Genomic DNA, 12,185 nt, shown 5'->3' on the forward strand with positions numbered 1-12,185 from the left:
TCCCAGGAGGGGCTCAGGACAGTAAACTCCCACACAGAGACCAACACAGGAGTTTCCCCACCCTTTCCTTCAGATCAGGCTCCCCTCCTGGTGAGGCCCTCACGTACGCAGCAGCAGTGGGCACCTCAGCTGGACCCGACGACCCCCTGCAGGTCACAGACCAGCCCTGGTCCATCCCCACGCAGAGCAGAGCCCCTCAGCCTCAGCCCAGACCTCAGCCCTCAGGAACGGGGGGACCCAGAGTCACGATGCTCAGTGAGGGACCCGGATTGGAATCACCTGGGGCACCTTAAGGATTACTGATATTGGGCGCCATCCATACTACTGGAATGCAAACCTCTTGTTATATGAAGGGGATATATGATGATGCCTTACTCAAATCCATGTGAAGTCTGGGTGGAGCCCAGCACACCTCCCACGTTCTTTTTTTCCCAAGCTCTATTAACGTATAACTGATGAATAAACATGGTGTACATACAAGATACACAATGTGATTATTTGGCAGATATATACACTGTGTAATAATTATCACAAAAATTACATGTGAAGACACCCAAGGACCCACTCAACCTAAGATACCATACTTTCATTTACAATGATTCCAGCCCCAACACTGTTATCTCCAAAACCTACTAATTAAAAAAGAGACACATGCAATAATGCACGTGCCACAGTCAGACCACAACCTCTCCCAATGACATGGCCCAAATTCTCCACTGTATCTTTCAAAGTGCATCTGAAATGGTCTTCACTTACACAATAAAATGCTCAAAAACACCAAAGGTAACCCACAAAACATCTCTAAAATTTTCTGTATATCACTCTAAGGGTTGCACGATGATTCTCCCACTCTCAAAAGACCCAACACGAGTCAACGTACAGAGTGGATTCTGTGGGGCACCCCCTGTAGATCCAGTCCCTCAGGACCATGGCGCCCATCCACCTGTACCCAGAGCGTGCTGTTCGCACAGCTCAGGTCATACCTCTAAGAGCACAGGAGGAAAACGTTTGTCTTTCTAAATCCTTCATCGCCTTCATTCGTACTCAGGTGTGACCGTGAGTTATTCAATGTAACCAACGCATGCAATCCTCAGTCTCAGCATCTATGTCCCGGGGAACCTGAGCTAGGACTTTATGGCAATTCAGTTCATGTAACGCAGCCCACAACTGCACATACCACCTCCAGGTGCTCCGACCACAATTAAGACGTCCCTTTCAAATAGGTCTCCAGACGCCTTGACCCCACAAGGGACAGGTGCCCACACCATTCACCTGGCTCACCCTGAAGCCCACACTGGCTGCCACATCCCTCCTGAAGACCCCTACAGGCTGCCCTCCAGCTTCCCAACTGTTCTGCCTCTCCTCCACGCACTCATGGGCAGACAGGGCTAAAAGGCACAAGGACCTCTCAGAAAGCCATCGCAACAGGAATACACACAAGCTGCCACCCAAAGGACACTGGCCATTCAGTATGAAGGTCAAGAAGTCGGCCATCCTGGGAAAACTGACCAACAGTTGGGAACATCATGAAGTCCAGTTACAAAGGCATGTGAGTTCATTCACGGAGACTCAAAGCAGACAGTCCCCAAGTTTCTTGACTCCTGTTCTACCCACTCACAGGTAATTAAAAGACACCCTAGCTCTTTGAGGGAGGCCTCCTTCATGCCCCACTGGGTTCTGGACTTCTGCTCACCCTCAGCACAGTGAAATCACTATCCTGGACTCTGTGCAGATGACCTGCTGGAAGGCAAAGCTCCTGTCCAAGGGGGCAGCTGGTCACCTGACGCGCACAGCCTGGAACACCTGGGGGCTACAGCAGAGCACTGACACAGCAGACTAAACATGGGGACACGTCACCCACTGCTTGAGGACGCCAGCTGTATAGGACTTTTTAGGCCTCCCTACATCTTTTTGCTCTTGAGTAATTAAACAGACACATAAGGTAAGGATCGATTAGAGTGGAAATGTCCAAAACAAGTGTGAGAACCATCCTCATTACCTGCCCTGGCACCTTGGTATTTCCTGAGAAGTACTCGGCCCAATCAACAATCCTAGCCTTGAAAACATCCCCGGAGTGAGGTGTTGCAGTGACCCTGGGAAGACGAGGAACACTGTGTCCTTCGATGGAGGTTAAGCAGGAAAGACTAAAAATAATCAATACACAAGTACATTTCTGTTGAGGGTGACTGATACAGAGGCAATAAAACCTGGGTAATTCCACAGAGATTGTCGGAGGAAGGGGAAGGGGACACATCTCTGAAGTAAGATGTGGAGGACAAAGGGCCTGAACCACGGTGACTTAAAGGCCAACGGTAAGAACAGGAACTAAGATCTGAGACAGAAAACGTGTTGGTGTTTGGGAACAGAAAAAAGGTGAATGTGTCCGGGGCAGAGTGAACCATGAGGAAACGGTCACTTCCCAAGATGAGGCTGGAGACACTGGCAGGGCCCTGAGCATGATACAGGGCTGTGTAGACACAGTGAGGAGACTGGACTTTGTCGTAAAGACAAATAACAGCCAGTGGAGATATAAGCGCCAGGACTGACATAAACTCTCTTCAAATTTAAACTTTCTGCAGAGAAATACATCTCACTATGGTCACTTTAACTCTGAGCCTATGTTCTTGTCTCCCTTCTAGGGTTTGTTTTACTTTTACATTCTGGGATGACTGTGACCCATTTAAATTTCTAAATACAACTAGACACTCTCTTCAAAAATAACTGCCACACACGGTGGGTGGGGGTGGGAGGTGGGGAGGAATGATGGGAGATTCAGATTGCCATATACACACTACGATGTATAAAATAGATAACTAATGAGAACATACTGTATAGCACAGGGAAGGCTATACAGTATGTTCTCAATACTCTGTGGTGACCCAAATGGGAAGGAAATCCAAAAAATAGGGGATATATGTATACATATAGCTGATTCACTTTGCTGTACATCAGTGTAAAGAAACTATACTCCAAATAAAAAGTGCTACTTATACTTTTTATTAAAACTTTATCCATAAAATAAGACTATAATGATATATACTAAAAGAGTAATACCATCTTTTTTGAGTGGGATCAGAAATGATTTCCATTTTCTTCTTTTTGTCTGTATTTTCACATGGGCTTGATATTACCTTTGCAATAAATATATACTCAAAAAAAAAAGAACTGGCACACACAGACACACACCCAATTTCGCCAATGAATTCAGGGGTGAAGTGTTGCTCAGACTGAGAATTTCTGGTCTAGTCTCTCATCTCTATGTTACAAGTGGGCTCCCCGAGGCCCAGAGGGGGCACGTTTCGGAGAAGGTCTGAATTGACTGAACAGAATCAGGTGGAAATGAATTCCGAAAAGGTCACCCGAAGGGCCTCTTCCTTTCAAGAGGTACCATGTGCTGACAGTTATTTCTTACCCAGTCCTCTACCCCCTGACAAGAAATGTAAGGGGGTGAAGGACAACTGTCTGAGTCAAGTCACTGCCCCATGGCTGAATAGGAACTGGATATGGAAGTTATCTTATGATTCAAATAATTACAAAATGCACAAATCTTACAGCCAGTTTTTCAATTCTGATCCTTGTCTATGTAAGTCAAACAAAATTTACATTTATTAGATTTTAAAGCCAGAAATCAATATATCACGACTTAATTGTCCACATCCAAAGAACTCACCACACATCTGGACCCCGTTTCTCCCTTGTACCTGCACTACTACATCTTTACATTTCATTAGGTTTATCTGTCTCCCTATTTTTCTCTGTGTCCATCTTTTTCTTCCCTTCTGCTCTGCTGCTGTTCCTGCCCTCCTCTGTTTCCTCCCTCACGCCTGTCCTGCCCCACTCTGCGACCTGCTTCCCCTCTTGTTGCTCTCTCCGCCCAACCTTTCTGACTGTCCTGAATATCCGTATCTTTCTGCATCTTTCTTCCCGATCTCGGCCCCCTCTCTCATCCCCTGGTTACGGCGTTTCCATCCCGGCCACAGTCCCTTCCGCCCCACTCTGTAGCACCACCAGGTGGCTGTACTTCCCATCGGCTCTCTCTTCCTCTGCTCTTCTAGTTCCTAGTTGTTCCTCTCTTGCTCTCCCAGAGCCACGTGGCTCTGGAGGCCAAGGTTCAAACTCCATTCTCTCCGGCCACTCTCTGCGTGAAGCGCCTCGCCACTGTATTGTCCTCCATTCTACTGGTGATCCAGGGCCCCTCTTCCCACGCTGCTATGCCATGGGTTCTCCCCCATTCCTTCAACATCTCAGTTATTCCTACTTCTCTGTCAGTCGCTCCGTCTCTACTCCTCCTACTTCCCATCGCCCACGTGTCTCCAGAAATGGCGGCTGAGTAACATACCCGCCTACCGGAAAAGAGATATTTTCCAGCGGGTGGAATTCGGGAAGAAACAACACTGGGTGTCACACGTCTGGCCCAAGTCACGTCCCCCTACGCGGGGTGAGGGGAAGGGCTGACTACGAAGGGGAGGCCGGGGGAGCTGAAGGACCGGCCTGGAGACGCGAGGACAGAGGGGCGGGGAGGGAGGGAGGGAGGGGGTCTCAGGAGAGGGGCGGGCTCTCCAGAATCCCAGGACCGAGGAGAGGACGCGGCCTCTCCGGGAGCGGGACGGCCGGCGCTGCCCTCCAGGGGCCGAGGGGGCGAGACTGGGGGCGCGAATCCACCTCAAGGAAGAGAACGCTACGCGGTGGGCCACTGAAGGTTTGAAGCAGGAAAACGGGGCTAAAGACCATGTCCACGTGGACTGAAGGCCGTAAAGCGAAGGGCAGGGACCTCAAAGCGATTTCAAACCCGAAGGAAAACATACCCGACCTCTAACGGCGACGTCTGGATCTATTAGGTAGGAGGCCGGATGCTGGGATTTACGGTTCATCGTAACTCCGAAGCCAGTAGGTTTCAGTACGAGGAGCAGCGAAGCACAGATCTTCACTAGCGAAGCGCAGCTTACCTCTGTGTCTTACCTCATACCGTGACCTTCGAAACATGGCCCCTGTTTCCGGTTCCGCAGGTAACTACTAATACGGGGGAGAGGCGGGGCTTCCGGGGCGGGGCCTGGGCAGAGCGCTGTGTGCGAGGGGCGGGGCGAGGAGGGAGGCCAGACGCTCGGATGGCCGGAGGGCGGGCAGTCACTTTCCTCAAGAACTAAGACGTTTCCTCTTAACTTAAAAACGGTTTAAATAAAAAGCTCCGCCCCGCCCCTCCCCGCCGCACAACAGGTTGCTCTAAAGTCCCGCTCGTGAGGCTGAAGCAATTCAGAGCTATGGAAACTTGGGTCTCCGAGTGGTAGCTGTGGGGCGGTGATTGGAGCCTGGAACATTTCCTGCAGTTAGAACTAATAAAAGCAATTCAGGAAACAAGAGCTGGACTTGTCTTTCTATTACAAACTAGAATGACAGAATTACAAAACTCTGGGTAGGATGGGCTTTTTCACACTGAAAACTCTACAGAACAGACATTGTTTCTATTCCCTGCTCACTCAGGAGGCCAAACTCAACACTCTGCTCATTTCCAGACAACCAGGGACTAGACCCGAGGTCTGAGACTGGTGAACTAAGGCATGTGATAATTCAGGGCACTAACCATTGCTATAAAAAGAGCAATAGGGGCTTCCCTGGTGGCGCAGTGGTTGAGAATCTGCCTGCCAATGCAGGGGACATGGGTTCGAGCCCTGGTCTGGGAAGATCCAACATGCCGCGGAGCAACTAGGCCCGTGAGCCACAACTACTGAGCCTGTGCATCTGGAGCCTGTGCTCCGCAACAAGAGAGGCCGTGATAGTGAGAGGCCCGCGCACCGCGATGAAGAGTGGCGCCCGCTTGCCGCAACTGGAGAAAGCCCTCGCACAGAAACGAAGACCCAACACAGCCAAAAATAAATAAATAAATTAAAAAAAAAATCTGAAATTAAAAAACAAAAAAAAGATACTGATGGCACAGGCCATGCCAACAGCACCAACACCAACCACTGTATTCTTATTCTGCGGGACATGTTCTTCCTTAAGAAGATTCTGAATCAGCTGATCCTTGAGAGTTGCCATATTGGACTTAGAACCTAAAGGAATCGGGAGTGCACATCGGGCGGGCAGGCAAGCGGCGCTGGACCCAGAATTGGCGGTAGCTGCTCGGGTACTCCGAGTGGGGAGTGGGAGGGGCCTTAAATAGAACCGCGAGGCTGACGTCGGGGGGGGAGCTGGGCGGACCAGCGGGAACCCACTGGCAGGCGGACTCTTAACCACTGCGCCACCAGGGAAGCCCTAATATTGATTGATTGATTGATTGATTGATTTGGTTGTGCCAGGTCTTTAGTTGCAGCAAATCCTTAGTTGCGGCTTGCAGGCTCCTTAGTTGTGGCATGCAAACTCTTAGTTGCAGCATGCATGTGGGATCTAGTTCCCTGAGCAGGGATCGAACCCGGGCCCCCTGCACTGGGAGCGCAGATTATTAACCACTCCGCCACCAAGGAAGTCCCTAGGTCTTTGTTTCTACTTCTGAAAGTTCTGTGATGTGTGGATGAGAAAGCCTGTAAAGTATACAGTCTTCAGAGGAAATTAAGATTAGTTTCATCTAAAGAATAATCATTTTTACAATGTTTTAAGGGCATTTTATAGGGAGATATATTCTCTTTAATACAAACCCTAAAGAAATTAAAACTAGGTTATCAGCTATGCAAAAACTTCATTTCAACCCTCAATATATTTATGGAAATATCTATTTGATAACACCTACAATGTATGTTTTATCACATGCCTACATGATGATATTTACATAGGGAAATAACCTCATTGCAATATTTTCAGGTAAACGAATAACCTGCCACAATTCACCCTTGTGAAACAGATCATTTGAGTAAATACTTTGAATTACAGACTACATTTTTAATTTGAAAATCACCACCACCCAGAAAACAAACCTAAAATCACAGATGGTGGCCATGAGAGGCTAGGTGAAGTACTCCATAATGTGGTGATCTCAGCATTTATTTGGTGTAGGCAACTGGCCAACAGGGATCTTGATCTGACTCGAGCCTTTCCCCTGACAACACGTCCTATGGAACAGCCCACAGAGTCACAGCAAGTTTAAGTTCCTGTTATGACTGACTCCCACAACTGCCCTTGTGATAACCCTTTTCCCCTGTCACCCAAGGCTTTCGCCTGGTTCTTCTTTGGATGAGACACGCTTCCAACAAGGAAGCCTACCCATTCCTGTTTTTTTCGGTTTGCACTGACAAATGCGGCCTGAACCCGAGAAGCCAAAACATTTCACCCATGGACCCTAATGAAGGCACACGCCTCAGGGCATGCCCCATGCTCTCTGCCTGCACCCCTCCTTGAATTCTGACGTGTTCCCTCCAGCTGTACCCTGTACCTCCTCCAGGACCTGTGAGTAATAAACGCCTCCATTTCACGTTCCCTTGCAGTCTTTTACTGAGTTGCGGCTCAACAATCAGTATCAAGAGGCTCTAGTTAACAAATGCTAAATTTAAAAAGTCACAAGAGTGATATTAGACAACTGTATCAAATGCATGAAGAATAATTAACAGTAATTCTATACAATTATATTGTTCCTTGTTCTCTGTCGTGTGTGTGTGTGTGTGTGTGTGTGTGTGTGTGTGTACACTCGGAGGTTTGACACAGGGAGGGAGGGGACAGTAGGAGAACCAGCACTGAACTGACCTGGCAGTAAGAAAGTAGCAGCTACAGCTTCCCAAAGATGAGCCTCTGGGCTGCAGGTCACTGTACTGTTGCTGGCCCTCGGATTTTTGGAATAAATTTCCCTACATCCACGAAGTTACTGGCCTCTCTCAAATTGTGTCCACGGACACATACCTACCAGAATCTATCGAATGAAAACATTCTGCCATTTGAAGTTTATACTCATAATTTCCGCTCAGGATTCAAATGAACTTACACACTCTCATGGGGTCCAACACAGCCTCCATGCAACCCGTAATGATCCACTCATCCTGCTATAAAATGCCAGAAAACATTCCAAACTCTAATAAATCATGCCTGAGGGAAAAATACGTATGAAGACACCCAAGGAAACACTACATGCAAAACACCATATTTTCATTCATAGTGACCACAGACCAGACACTGTCATCTCCAAAAACTACATAAAAGAGATGTATCTAAGTGATGCACATGCCACAGAGAGACCCCACCGTTTCCCAAGGAAACACTCCAAATTCTCTCTTTCTTATCTTTTGTATCAGTGCATCTGAAACTTTATTTGCAACACAAAATACTAAAAAATACAAAAGGTAACCCACAAAATGATCTCTGAACTTTTCCCTGTATTACTCTAAAAATAGCACAGTGATTCCCTCCCCAGGCCCCCCCTGGACAAGGAAGGATTTATTACTTGCAGCAATTAATAAGAACACCAGAGTTCTTTCCCAAAGCAGTGTCCCTGCACAATGATCCTTGACCTCCCAAAAGACCGACACAAGTCACTTGTGGAGTGGATGCGGTGGGGCACCCTCTAGCTCCATCGCCTGAGGACAAGGCACCCATCCTCCTGCACTGAAGGATTCCTGCAGGCTCAGCTCAGGGAACACATCTGACATTGGAGAAAAAATGTTTTTCTCTGCCTAAATCCACTGCCTTCTTTCTTCGCAAGGTATGACCATGAACTATCCGAATAAACAAATGCATGGAAACCTCAGTGTCAGCAGCTAGGTCCCAGGGAACCTGAGCTAAGACACTGTGGCACCTCAAACCATGCAACGCACCCCACATCTATCCATAAACCTAATTCCAGGTGCTCCAGCCAGAAGTGAGACACCCTTCGCCAACAGCTCCACACACCCTTTGAGCCCACAAGGGACAGGTGCACACATCTTGATGCCCTGACTTGCGGCCGTGTCTCTGCTGCAGAGCCCAACAGGCTTCCCTCCGATTTCCCCAATTTTCTACCTGTTCCCAAACCACTCATGGGCAAACAAGGCTGAAAGACACAAGGATCTCTCAGTAAAGCCATCACAACAGGAATACACACAAGCTGCCACCTAAAGGACACTGGCCATTCAGTATGAAGGTTAAGAAGTTGGCCCTCCTGGGAGAACTGACCAGCAACTGGGGTTGTTATGAAGTCCAGTTACAAAGGCATTTGAGTATAGTGAGGAAATCTCCAAGACAGACGGTTCCCAGGGTTTTTATCTCCTGTTCTCCCCACTCACAGGTAATTAAAAGATACCCTAGCTCATTGCGGGGGGCCTCCTACATGCCCCCTTAGGTTCCCGACATCTGCACCCTCAGAACAGTGAAATCACTATCCCTGACTCTGAGCAGATGAGCTACTGTTAAATCAAGGCTCCTGTGCAAGGTGGCGCCTGGCGCCTGGATGGGCACAGCCTGGAACACCTGGGGGCTACAGTAAAGCAGTGACAGAGCACACTAACCATGGGGACAGCTCAGGACACTGCAGGACACCAGTTCTGTAGGGCTTTTTAGGACTGCCTACATCTTTTCCTCCCATCCTTGGAGGAAGAGAAACACGGTGCGCCCTTCAACGAACGGAAAAGGGGAAAGACTCCAAATGATCAATGGAGAAAGGCATTTCTGATGAGGGGGGTTGATATGGAGGCAATAAACCCTGGTGAATGTGACAGAGACTAGCTGGAGGGGATGGTGGGGCCCTCTCAGAGCCTAGAACTGAAGGAGGACAAAGGCCTGAGCCATGGTGACTTAAAGGCAAAAGGTTAAAACAGGAACTAAGATCTGACACAGAAAAGGCACCCCAGGAAGGACCCTGAGTCAGACCAAAAATGGACCAAGCAAGATGACTGGCCAGAGACAACCCGGAAACTAACCCCATGACCATCAACCTGAGACTGAGAGCCACGTGACAGAGCCGTTCTCCTGGGTTCCCTTACCCTGCTGCTCTTCACTCAGGCGCCCCTTCCCAATAAAGTCTTTTGCTTTGTCAGTACGTGTGTCTCCTCGGACAATTCGTTTCCGAGTGTTAGACAAGGGCCCACTCTTGGGTCCTGGAAGGGGTCTTCCTTCCTGCATCAAAAGTATGAACGCTACACATGCACATTTTTACCAAGTGGGTTGAACAAACTAAAATTAATCCAGAATTACAGTGGCCATTATGAGTATCATTCCATCTCCCAAAACTCGTTTTCCTTAAGACTAAATTTGAAGACTGCAGTTCTACAATTAAACAAGACGAATGGTATATTTATTTTCATGGGTACCTGGAAGCTTCCAAACAGGAACAAAATTCTAAAATTGCCTTTTTGCGAAACACTTTCTGAACTGACCAAACCAACCAAAAAGCCAGAAATGAACAAAATAGCTTCTGAAGCCTTATGCTACTGATGTTTTCCTCCCCCAACTTGACAACCTGTGTGTTTTCTCAGAACCCTTTGTTTCAGACTCCACCATACAACGGTGGGAACCTTAGCAGGGCAGGAAGGATTGAACACAGTAAACTCTTACACAGAGACCAGCAAGGCAGTTTTCCCACACTTTCCTGCAAGTCACTGTGCTCTCTGGTGAGACTCTCTGGTGAGACCCTCAGCTGGACCCGACGACCCCCTGCAGGTCACAGACCAGCCCTGATCCATCCCCACGCAGAGCAGAGCCCCTCAGCCTCAGCCCAGATCTCAGCCCTCAGGAATGGGGGGACTCAGTCAGGATGCTCAATGGTACATACAGATTAGAACATACTGGAGATCCTTAAATATTATTCATTAAAGTTGGGCCCCACCCTGATAGCATGAAAGAGGATCTCTGGTCAGGCGGCACACATGTATTTACAAAATGCCTCATCCATCTAATGTGAAGACTGCATTGAACACCACTGATGGACAAATTGATCATGAAAATGTGGTGTGTATATATATAGAATGCAATATTGCTCAGAAATGTTGCCATTTGCAACAACATAGATGGCTCTAGAACGTACTATGCTAAGTGAAAAAAGTCAGACAAAAACAAATACCACATGGTTTCACTTATATATGGCATTTTTTTAAAAAAAGTGAAATACAGTGAAGAGAGACTGGTAAAACAAACATATGATTTCGAGAAAGGGGTAAAGGGGTGAGATAAGAGGGGCATTATTTCAGGGACTTCCCTGGTGGTCCAGCGGCTAAGACTCTGTGCTTCCACTGCAGGGGGTTCGGTTTAGATCTCTGGTCAGGGAACTAAGATCCCACATGCCAGGCGGTACGGCCAAAAGAAAAAAAAGTTAAGAGGGTCACATTTAAAATTGCACGATAGGTCACAGTGATGTAATATACAGCATAAAGAATATGGTCAATAACATCATAATTTGTTTGGGGACAAGAAGGCTACTGGACTCATTGTGGTGATCATTTCATAATGTATACAAATATTAAAAGTGTAGGGCTTCCCTGGTGGCGCAGTGGTTGAGAATCTGCCTGCCAATGCAGGGGACACGGGTTCGAGCCGTGGTCTGGGAAGATCCCACATGCCGCGGAGCAACCAGGCCCGTGAGCCACAACTACTGAGCCTGCGCGTCTGGAGCCTGTGCTCCGCAACAGGAGAGGCCGCGATAGTGAGAGGCCCGCGCACCGCGATGAAGAGTGGCCCCCGCTTGCCACAACTAGAGAAAGCCCTCGCACAGAAACGAAGACCCAACACAGCAAAAAATAAATAAATAAATAAATTTTTTTAAAAAAGTGTGTAGGGCTTCCCTGGTGGCGCAGTGGTTGGGAGTCTGCCTGCCAATGCAGGGGACACGGGTTCGAGCCCTGGTCTGGGAAGATCCCACATGCCGTGGAGCGGCTGGGTCCGTGAGCCACAATTACTGAGCCTGTGCTCCGCAACAAGAGAGGCCGCGATGGTGAGAGGCCCGCACACCGCGATGAAGAGTGGTCCCCACTTGCCGCAGCTGGAGAAAGCCCTCGCGCAGAAACGAAGACTCAACACAGTCATAAATAAATAAATAAATAAATAAAAGACCGTGAATTTCTTAAAAAAAAAAAAAAAAAAGTGTATAGTGCACCTGAAACATTATATTGTACATCACTTATATTCCAATTAAAAATAAAAAGAGGGAATTCCCTGGCAGTCCAGTGATTAGGACTCGGGCTTTCACTGCTGAGGGCCCAGGTTCAATACCCGGTTGGGGAACTAAGATCCCACAGGCCATGCAGTATGGCCAAAAAAACAAAAAAATTTTTTTAAAAATAAAAACAAACTCCATTGTGGAG

The 12,185-nt window shown here is 48.0% G+C and overlaps 1 protein-coding gene, 1 long non-coding RNA gene and 1 pseudogene across 3 annotated transcripts in view; 2 read left to right on the forward strand and 1 right to left on the reverse strand.

Moving 5' to 3' along the window:
• LOC309648299 (paraneoplastic antigen-like protein 5 pseudogene) overlaps positions 1 to 10,509 on the reverse strand; it is a 30,331-nt pseudogene extending 19,822 nt beyond the window's left edge. Inside the window, exon 1 of the transcript XR_014268675.1 lies at positions 4,806 to 10,509. The product of XR_014268675.1 is annotated as a paraneoplastic antigen-like protein 5 pseudogene (transcript). The remainder of the gene's footprint in view (positions 1 to 4,805) is intronic.
• Positions 1 to 12,185, forward strand: part of LOC309648108 (uncharacterized protein) — a 363,120-nt gene that overhangs the window by 140,104 nt on the left and 210,831 nt on the right. The window lies entirely within an intron of this gene.
• The window catches only part of LOC309648346, a 132,613-nt gene that overhangs the window by 107,137 nt on the left and 13,291 nt on the right, over positions 1 to 12,185 (forward strand). The window lies entirely within an intron of this gene.

Source organism: Balaenoptera physalus, assembly GCF_965194825.1.
Source record: "Balaenoptera physalus genome assembly, chromosome: 19".
Classification (NCBI taxonomy): domain Eukaryota; kingdom Metazoa; phylum Chordata; class Mammalia; order Artiodactyla; family Balaenopteridae; genus Balaenoptera; species Balaenoptera physalus.